The sequence below is a fragment of the Convolutriloba macropyga genome, chromosome 1 (assembly GCF_964194025.1).
Source record: "Convolutriloba macropyga chromosome 1, txConMacr16.3, whole genome shotgun sequence".
In the NCBI taxonomy this organism is placed as follows: domain Eukaryota; kingdom Metazoa; phylum Xenacoelomorpha; order Acoela; family Convolutidae; genus Convolutriloba; species Convolutriloba macropyga.
In genome coordinates, this window is record NC_134468.1 from 19150947 (window position 1) to 19161581 (window position 10635).

At 34.3% G+C, this 10635-nt stretch overlaps 3 protein-coding genes across 3 annotated transcripts in view; 1 reads left to right on the forward strand and 2 right to left on the reverse strand.

Annotated features, from left to right (window-relative positions):
• Positions 1–10635, forward strand: part of LOC142336124 (proteasome subunit beta type-2-like) — a 344687-nt gene that overhangs the window by 308101 nt on the left and 25951 nt on the right. The window lies entirely within an intron of this gene.
• Positions 1–10635, reverse strand: part of LOC142336115 (phospholipase A and acyltransferase 3-like) — a 302707-nt gene that overhangs the window by 276076 nt on the left and 15996 nt on the right. The window lies entirely within an intron of this gene.
• The window catches only part of LOC142336080 (uncharacterized), a 247727-nt gene that overhangs the window by 221096 nt on the left and 15996 nt on the right, over positions 1–10635 (reverse strand). The gene's annotated exons all lie outside the window — the stretch shown is intronic.

The following is a 10635-nucleotide window of genomic DNA, read 5'->3' on the forward strand; positions in this document are numbered from 1 at the left end:
AATAAAAAAATGTTTCGCTTTACCTCATTTTGCCGCTTTTTCAACATTTTGCGTGATATCTTTTTGACTCCTCTAGGCTAGTTTCTCTCTTCTCTCATTCTGCTAAAAGTGATTTTGAACATCAGTTGCTCAGCAAAGCAATTCAAATTGAACAGAGTCAGTATAAAAAATTGAAGTCAGAAGTAGACACGGGATAAACCCATAAATCCCAATTTTAGATGCCCGCTAATTGAACGTCGTTTCTATAACTCTTAGTTACCATCTCTAATGCTTATTGGTATTGATAGTAGCCCTGTAGCCTCTCTCTAAGAAACAGAAGTACGTTATGTTCAACTGCGAAATGCTATCAAAATAAATCGGACTTAAAAAATGTTTTTGTACAAAAATCTTTTGTTTTTCAATATCTTCTGTTCTTTCAATCCCAACCATGCTTATTGGAATCAACGGCGGCTATTTTCCGGCAATCTGCCGGGTATGTTTTACTTGTTAGATCGATAAGTAAGAAATGTCCCTGACAGCTGGTTTCTATTGTTCACTCGATGCATGATGTTGCAAGAAAACTGGAGAGTACAGCAATTTTATTAAATGGTTCTAACTTTATATGCTTTCTCTAATGTGTTCTAGGCTCCTGAGTTTTGCTGATTTCCGGCAACATTTTGGGGCCATTTTGAGAAGATTTTCAATCATTTATGCTCACTGCATCGTCTAGCGCTGCTAATCTTTTCTACAAAAAGAAGTATTTACTGACCTGGAATGTAACTTGCGAATGTGCAAACTTTTGGATCACGACTGTCCTTTTCTCATTTTGTTCGAGTGTCGGTTTGCTCCATCTTTTACGGCTAGTTGTTTTTTTGCAACTTTGCAATTGTCTTTGAATCAACCATATTTAAGGGAACGCTCCACCCCCACCCCCATTTCATCATTACAAATCTCAGTTGTCCAGAATAAGCTCTCGTATGACCATTTTAAACCCTTTAGTGGCATTTAACCACCCGCGGGCTAACAATAATGCTAAATTGGCATCCGCCTTTCATTTGAGAGGAATTCAAGGGACAGTAGTTGATTATCTTTTAAATGGTCGTCAGTGTAGGAAATAGCGCGTTCACTAATCTGGTGCGTCAGTCGGCTTTGGGCACCTTACATGTTTTTGCGTACCACCATGTTTGTTAAATTTGTGAGCTGTTGTGAAACTTCCCACTTCATTTGAATTGTAAATAAAGTAAGACATGTAAGATCTTACTTGACAGGAGATTTTCTGTTCACAAAGGGGCAATAATTAAATATAATTATATGAGTTTAAGATGAACTGAAATCTCTCTACGATATAAGATACTTCATTTACCTCTTAAATTCTGAATAAATTCAAAGTATCCATTGAGGTTTATTGTTTGAATGATGGGGTTAAGGACTTTGTACCCAACCCATTTTTTGTGTTGCTGAATTCGGTTATCCATTTTTTGCAAAGTGAAACAAAATTGGAATTATTGGAAAGCTCTCAAAAATACGACCGAGAACAAGAAGTGAAGGGCTCCTTGAATTCTTGATCACAATTCTTTTTGGCATTGCATGCTCAACAGATGATGTAAATTTTGTTGTTATAATGGGATGTTCTACAGCTGAAATTTAGATTGGGATCTTGTACAACACGATCTAAAGAAAACAAATATCCGAAATCTTTTTTTAACTGAACTGCTGTATTGTTACTTGAAAGTCTTGTTCCTCGACATTTGTTAAAACCTTATAAAGAAAGTTGCATTTGAGTGAATTTAGAGGAGAAATTTTTGGTTGGGTTTATATAAACCTTTTCTCAGATCCAAACTTTTTTAGGTAAATTTTGCAAGCTTTATTTGTTTGTTTTAGCAAAAAGGAGACAAAATCTGTGAATAACTTCTGTATGCTCCTGTTATATTTTTTGTTGGTATTTAATTATATTAACGTTTGAAGATTCTTAGCACCAACAATAGTAACGAATGAATTGCACGTGGCCAACATACTTGACGCTCAAGGGAGTTTTTGGATACCGAGAACTTTCAATCAAAATTGATCTTCAAATACTTTTACAATATTTTCTGTATTTCGTTTTTAATTGCCGCGAAGCGATATCGAATATTATTGGGGACATCGTGGTTTTTACAATTCAAAGATTTTGAATTGTATTGGGACGCTGTCATTTTTTTTAAGATCTGTTCACACATTTTCATGACCTTTGAAGTCAAATTGGAGTATTGATTTTTGTCACGCCGAAACAGGAAAGGAAGTAGAGCGAAAAAGCGATTGGTTTTGCGGCGGGCATTTCGACATTGATTTTCAGTTTTTAATAGCCGCACAGCGACAGCTTAGGCTATTATTGGCCTTCTCTTGGTTTTTACAATTCAAAGAATTTGAATTGTATTGGGGCGCTGTCTTTTTTTTTTAAGATCTGTTCACACATTTTCATGATTTTTGAAGTCAAATTGGAGTAGTGATTTTGGTCACGCCGAAACAGGAAGTGGAGCGAAAAGGCGAGTGGTTTTGCGGCGTGAATTTTTTTCGCTCTAATTTTAAAGTAGAGTGAGAAAACGGTGTTTGAACAAAAATTCGGTTTCTCGGTAGTGATTTTTTGTTCACATGCGGCAATTTCACTCTGATTTTTACGGTTTTTTTGATTTTTTGGATCGGAGTTTTCTCTAAATGGTTTTTCCAATCCATTCACAGCTCTTTCTAGGCCTAGTTTTTTGTTTGAATTAAGTTTTAATTTCTCGACAGTAGTTTTTGTTGTTCACATGCGGCATTTTAACATTGATTTTTTGTTTTTTTATCTGATTTTTTTTAAATGGTTTTCTCAATTCACTGATATTCCATTCTAGGTCTAGTTTTTTTTGTTTAGTCAATGAAAATTCTTTGAATTGTACGTCAGGACTTGTCCTGCTATGTTTTTTTATTTCGTCGTCATGATTTTTGTTACGACCATATGACGTCACAGACACTTTTTGTTCAATCGTTCATGCAATTTCAACTAAATTGCATGTGTGACGTCATTTTTCGCTCTTAGTGGAGCGAGTTTTTGTTCTTGCGCGTGATTAAATTTTTGGTCACACTTGACTTACCTCACTCTCAAAAATGACTCCCTCACTTTGAAATTGACTTTTATTTACTTTAATTCAGAGATAAGGTCTAATGGGTATGTGTCACTCTAAATGAAGGCTATTTGAGACCAGCTAATAGAGGCAGCAATAACTTCTACAGATTTTTAATCAAAGTATAACAGATCAGCCTTCAATGAAAAGAAAAATTTTTTTGGTCTGTCTTTTTTACTGTTTTTTTTAGACTGCCGATCTACGAATCTATTGCGGCTATTTTCTGGCAATCTGCCAGCTATGTTTTATATTTTTTTGATCTGATTTTTTGGAAATGGTTTTCCCTATTTACTCTTAGTCCGTTCTAGTTTTTGTTTAGTCAACGAAAATTCTTGGAATTGTACGTCAGGACTTGTCCTGCTGTTTTTTTTAAATTAGTCGTCTCCATCGGCGAGTCTTGCTACCTGATTTCTTGGAATGGACTTAATCAATTTCAGTGATTTCTACTGCTTTGCAGTTAAAATTTGTGTACGTGACGTCATTTTTTCTGCTTTTAGGTCAATTGCGTGACTTATCTCACTCAAAAAGTGACTTTTGAACTAAATGAAATTTTATGAAAATTTAATAGTTAAAGGTCAATAGTGTGCATCTAAGTAGTGCCAAACGTATATGCCCTAATTCTTGGGTATTGGAGTTTTTGATTTCGAATATTGATTTTAAAAAAGCTCCTCTAGGGCTTTTTCCTCATAGAGCGTATGTGTATCATAAAAATGACAGTCCGAATCTAACCCAAAAAGTCTAGTGGTCTATTATAGGGCTATTGGTAAGTGGTCTATTAAAGTACTGGTGGTCAATCTGTCTATTTTGTTTCTTTAGTTGTTTCAATTCATGGAAAGCCACAAGCGTCTATCGCGGCTATTTACAGGCAATCTGCCGGCTATGTTTGTACTTTTGTTAAAAAATTTTATGACAGTTGTAACTCAGAGTGATAACATCTGTATGTATATGAGATCTTATGAGACCATTTTGGCTAATGAGTTAGTTGTCTTTTCATGGCAGTTTCAAATGGAAAACTGTTTAATCTATTTCCCTTGTGCTCCTCAAACCGCAAACTAAAGTTCAAAATAACTCAGTGGTTGATTTGAGTAAGATGGAGGACTAATAGGTATATCTCCGGTCTGAATCCAGCCATAAGCCCATTAATTGGAGGAATTTGTTTCATTTGTAGAAAATGGCCTCTTTTTTGGTAACAGACTTTTTGGATTCAATTGACCCCAACATTGGATCAAAAATGATTTTTTGGTTATTTTTAAATCCGAAGATGTGAGAATGCTGAACGTATCAGAAAGACCAAAACGTGTTCTTTCTTTTAAGAACGCGTTTCCTGAAGAAAGATACATCAATCGATGGCACAAAAAAGCAGATATTCAAAGAATTGTTGTGCTTTCTGAAACCGTTTGTGTAATAGGTGGAAAACTAGGTTCAAATAAACATCTGTTGATATACATCTAAGTTATAGATCTCGAAAGTCTCATGCTTTGGGCTGCTTCGCAAAAGACGAGTTTAAACCATCTACAGAAGCACTCATCGACCATCCTCGTTGCTGATCACTAATTTCCGATCATCATCTTTGTTAGAGTATAGACGATACGTTGTTTTGGAATATATATATATACACAAGTAAAAAGCAGAATACAGTATTTTCGTATGCAGTACTTTAAGGGAGGTATTTAAATTGATTTGACTTCATTTTCTAAGTTTGTGAGATTATTTTGAGTTTTCGAAAAATGTATGTGAAACTTTTTAATTACTCTCGAACGAAGTTTAAACCAATTTTTATAAACGTGTTGGTCTTGATGCAAATTTTTGCTTGAACGTTTTGACTTTTCGAGTGACTTTTACGCCCTTGACGTTTTATTTTTCGTGATCTTAATATCTCTGATTCATACGTCTAAGGAGCTGAAAACAAGTGACGGCAGTGCACTACTAAAAGTCAAATGAAAATTGCGTCGAAATTATTGTAAGTTTTCAACTAGATTTTTCAAGTGGTTACGGTGGTACATAACTTTTAATGACGTAATTTGAAGCCCCCTTAGTGAATGTAGCCGCCCTCCTCCCGACCAAGCTGAAGCAGCCTGCAGTAGATTTTAGCTTCCAATAATCGTTCGAGAGCAATTCTTCGGATGTTTAATATAGAACTACTTTTCTATAAAAACAATTCTCCCTCATTTTCTTGAATTCGAGATTAATTTGGGCGACAGGGCCTTAATTGCTTGAAATGCTTATAACTCGAAGAAAATTTACAATTCAAAGAACTTGAGTTGTTTTGATGCGCTGTCTTTTTTACGACTGGAAGAAGAGTATTGGGAGTCTTTTTTTTAAAAAAAAATTAATTTTATTGTAGTGAATGTTGAAGCAGGCATTGAAGCGCGTGAAAAAATAAAAATCTTTAACAAAATTGAAGAATGGAGAGAAAAGAGTGGGTTTTTGTTCATACCGCTGTTTTTGAGACAGCGAGAAATTGAGGTGTGAAAAAGTTTTCTTTAAACCAGCTGAGCTGATCTGTTCACGCGAGGCTTTTTGAAGCGCTTTTTTTCCGTTTTAACCTTTTTATTCGTTAACAGGTTTTAAATGGTTATGGTAATAATTGCCGTCCTGGTTGTATAGTGTTTTGATGTTCATGGTTTATTGATATTAATTTCATGCTAATTTGGAGATCTGTTTCATTCCTTGGGAGGCCTTTTTCTTGAGGTAATTTTTTTGTAGCAAATGATTAGTCTTTTTCTGAGGAACATACAGAAAATAGAAAATTTTTGGAAGCTTTCGTGCCATTTTCAGTTATTCAATTCTTCATAAATATGGAATTTTGTGAGCCTATCATGGCATTTCTATTGTTTGTGAGTATTTCAAGTTGTTCAATTGCATAGAAGAAAGATTTTGTTGTAGTCCCTTTCATTATAGAAACAATTTTTTGAATGTTTGTTATATATATATATATATATATATATATATATATATATAATATATATATATATATATATATATATATATATATATTCAATTTAAAGCAGCTTGGTTATCAAAATTTTGGTCGCTCAGATGTAAAGGAATGACATAAAACTCATTAGGGGACTCGTTAGAGTTTTTAAAGAATTAACTTTGAGACAGCCCTTTGATGATGTATATTGACCTTGCATACGATTGAGCTTTCATACCTCTCCGAAGTATTAGTTACCGAAGGAGTGTTATATCTAAAAGTTATCAATATCTCCATTTATCAGCTCACGATGATTCAATCTCCCCTCTGGCTGGGCGAGTAAGTAATGTGAAACACTAAACTAGATGGCTCTTGCTAATGGCATGGGTGCTGATCCCCGAAAAGCGGTGATCTATAGTATTGTGTGAGTTTACTGAGCGCAACAGACAACCCCTGTGCCTGGAAAGAGCGTTTGTCACTTAACACAGCCAACCTCTTGAGAGCTTTATTAATAGCCGCCCTCATCTTCTCAGCCGGCTATTATAGCGCTCCTATTACAATTCAAAGAATTTGAATTGTATTGGGGCGCTGTCTTTTTTTTTATTAAGATCTGTTCACACATTTTCATGATTTTTGAAGTCAAATTGGAGTAGTGATTTTGGTCACGCCGAAACAGGAAGTGGAGCGAAAAAGCGAGTGGCTTTGCGGCGTGAATTTTTTTTGCTCTAATTTTAAAGTAGAGTGAGAAAACGGTGTTTGAACAAAAATTCGGTTTCTCGGTAGTGATTTTTTGTTCACATGCGGCAATTTCACTCTGATTTTTACGGTTTTTTCGATTTTTTGGATCGGATTTTTTTCTAAATGGTTTTCCCAATCCATTCACAGCTCTTTCTAGGCCTAGTTTTTTGTTTGAATTAAATTTTAATTTCTCGACAGTATTTTTTTTTGTTCACATGCGGCATTTTGACATTGATTTTTTGTTTTATTTTGTTTTTTTTATCTGATTTTTTAAAATGGTTTTCTCAATTCACTGATATTCCATTCTAGGTCTAGTTTTTTTTGTTTAGTCAATGAAAATTCTTTGAATTGTACGTCAGGACCTGTCCTGCTATGTTTTTTTGGAATCAACGGCGGCTATTTTCCGGCAATCGGCCGGGTATGTTAGTTCACAAGTTTTTAAAACTTGTTTTTATTAGGTACTCATTCATTGCAGGGTACTTTTCACGGCCTCAGCAGAGACGACTCTTCGTGTCGTTTCTGGAATTATTCCGACTACGTTTTGTTTTTCAAGATTTGTTCACATTTTCATGATTTTTGAAATTATAATGGGGGAGTGATTTTGGTCACTTCGAATCAGGAAGTGGAGTGGTAAGGCGAGTTGTCATGCGGCGTGATTTTTTTGTTCTCGTTTAAAAGTAGAGTGAATTTTGTTCACGTGCGGCAAATTCACTTCTCTGTTTACTGTTTTTCGAGTTTTTTCTTGATCTGGTTTTTTTAAGTCAATGAAACTTCTACTTCTAGATTTTTTGTTCAGGTATCTCTCTGCTATGTTTTATCTTTTCAAGGGAGTTGATAAGTTTGGCTGTGAATAGACTAGCCTTTTTCGTTTTCTCTCCATAGAAACGATGTCTACCTTCCATTATAGCAGGGTTCCATTATAGCAGGGTTCCATTATTGTCCGTGAAATCAAGAGCTAAATTGTGATTTATTGCGTTTATTTTGTGATTTTTTTGATAAATAAGCTGTATATAACTTTGCTCCTTGCGTTGATTGATTGGAAGTTAAAAGTTTTTGACATCTACAGTCTGTCCTTAAGACATGATGTCTTTTGCACTGTAACTGTTACTGTTACAATTATCTAGCTCGGGTGACCTCTATTTGAATTTGCATTCTCATTTTAGATTTACATGTCAGTCGAGGTCGATTTTTTAAATTATGAACTCTTATGCATCTAAATGAAGTTCATGGAGTCTAATGGGGAAATGATGAGAGGTCAAGCAAGCTCAATAATGATGATGCTACTACTTGAGAGATTTTGCTGTTTGAACTTTATTTTGAAAAATGGATTGTAGATTTCTGGATCTCATGTTTTTTTTTCTCGTCAAATCAGGTTTACTTGATAAAGTTGTCGGTTTACAAAATGTGAAATTGCATTAGTTTTGATTAATGGCTGTCGTTCCATCTGCTCTAGTTAAATGAAATGAAAACTGATCTCACTGTTTTTACCCCCTTTTTGTATACGCGTATGTCCTTAGAGTATAGCAAGGATTCAAATAAAATCGAAACTACTGAGTCTAGCAAATGCGATGGTTTTGTTTTAGTGGTTTATAGTTGCTGTGTTCTAAATTCGTCTGTGGTCAACAAATGATTTTGTTGACTTTGACCCTACGTGTTTTTATTGAATTTTTGTAAATTGTCCTTATTTGTTCGTTCATTAAGAATGAGTAATAAAGGTTCTCATTGATTACAGTAGTTGCATAGGTATTGCATAGGAGAAGCTATTGTTTTGATGTAGTCAATGGCTTTTTAGTTTTTTTTAACTCTTTTTTTTTCAAGAAAATAAGTGAATGTTGTGGTTTGAAGATTTTTGTTGTTTCTGATGGCTTGCCTTTCAATCTGATTTTTTAGAGTTGCATAAGTCAAAAATGAGTTTATCCAAATCGAAATTCCCCCTTCAATGGTTGGTTTTTCATCGATTCAAATTAGACGCTATTTAATTCTGCAATAATTTGTGATCTTTGAGTTTCTCTTTATTTAGTTTTCAATTTTGGTTTTGTTAAATTTGGTTTTATCAATTATTTTAGCTGCCGAGAAGTCCAGTGAGTTTTCTCAAGAGGCTCAATCGGAACTTCTGAGTGTTTTCATTCAACAAAGAATTGATTTTATATTTGATTTCATTTTTTTTAACGGATTTTGGAAAAAGTTTTTTTTTTGTGTAAAATTAGTTGTTCACTTGATAAAATTGTTTTTTTTTTCTTCTCAGAAAGTGCCATAGAGTTGGTATCAGGTGTGTCCTTTCATTTTTTCGAGTGATCATTCCAGTGAAAGATAAAATAGATCTCACTGGTATGAACCCTTTTTTGGATAGACGTCTGTCCCTTTTTTTAACGAATCTATCAAAGTTAAAATAACATTATGAATGAGCGGGGTCGGAACATGATGTGCCAGCGCACATTAGCCAGCCTCCGTGTTGGTCCTGTGCAAAATAAAGTTTTTATTGATACCTACACACATTTCGGTAGCTAGTGATTTAAGAGTTTGAGCACTGTTAAATAAAACGCTCGGAGAATTTGTGATCTATTTACTCGACTATGCTCTTCTTCAGTTGCATGAACGATAGCTCGTTGGTGCTACCAATTGATGCAGTGTAATCTATTTAAAAGTGTAAATCTATTTAATACGCATCGAATAGTTTTAATGGCTTTCAACATTTAATTTATTTTCTGAGTTTTTATTGCAGTTAATGTTTGTCACTTTGTTTCATTGATGTTTCATCGGTTGTATGTGTTTTCTAATGATTCACTAACTAATCTGTTGCAGCTAATAGTTTAACTGACTGGCAACATTTAACCCATGATACGAGGTATTATTTAACCTGTTTCGACTATATCTCAATACTATTGTTAGAAGTTGTCTTTTGCCAATTTGAGAATCCTGTCACTCTTTAAGTTCTTTCTTTTTGGGTTGAATAGTTGAATTAGAGGGTCGGAAACCTGCACTATGGTACCAAAAAGCTACGTATTTCAAAATATGTGCTCTTTAAGCGTTATTTCTCAAAATGGATATGAAGAAAGGCGTGAAATTCTGAAGTCTCAAACGAGGTTTCATGATTAATTTTTCTGCTTACACAGAAATGATGGTTAGGCTGTTTTGTTGTTTTACTGTTTGCCACGCTTTTGCGATTTGAAATGCCGCGATTTTCATGGACAAGAAATAAAAGCAACTCAACGTGATATTAAGATGCAGTACACAGCATGCATAAAAACGTTATTGGAACGTAAAATACTCAAGGCTTCTCCAACAAAGGATTTAGTGCTAAGTTTTGAAAAATTTAAACAAGAAGAAACATATTTCTCGGGAAAAAACATATTCGAGGGCAAGCGATCACATTTGTTGGGGTTGCAGTACAATTAGTTGGCAGGAAACTGTTTGTTAGTTGTTCAAATAGCTAAAAGGTTCTATTTTACTTGTAAATTTTTAATAAAAATAAATAAAAATTGTGTTATCAAGACTTTAGTTATCAACAATATAATGTTCCTGTGCTCAAATTAAAGATAGTCATCAATTTATCCAAAGAAAAGGATTGGAAGGTATACCGGAATGCAATTGAAAATGTATGGGCAATTTTGAAACAAAAATTACATTACGAAAACAGACAGTTCTTTAGACGAAGAAGTTTACCGAGTCTCCTTGATAGAAGTATTATACCTGAATTGAGAGCAGCAGTTTCTTGAAAGTGTTCTTTCAGTTCGGAAATTCTTAAACTATTTATTTCTTCATGCCAGTTGATAGAGACAGTTCGGATGGTTTTTTTGTTCACTGCTATGTGCTGTGACAATCCTTTTAATATACCGTTGAGCTACCTCTTTGTGTGTTGCTTAT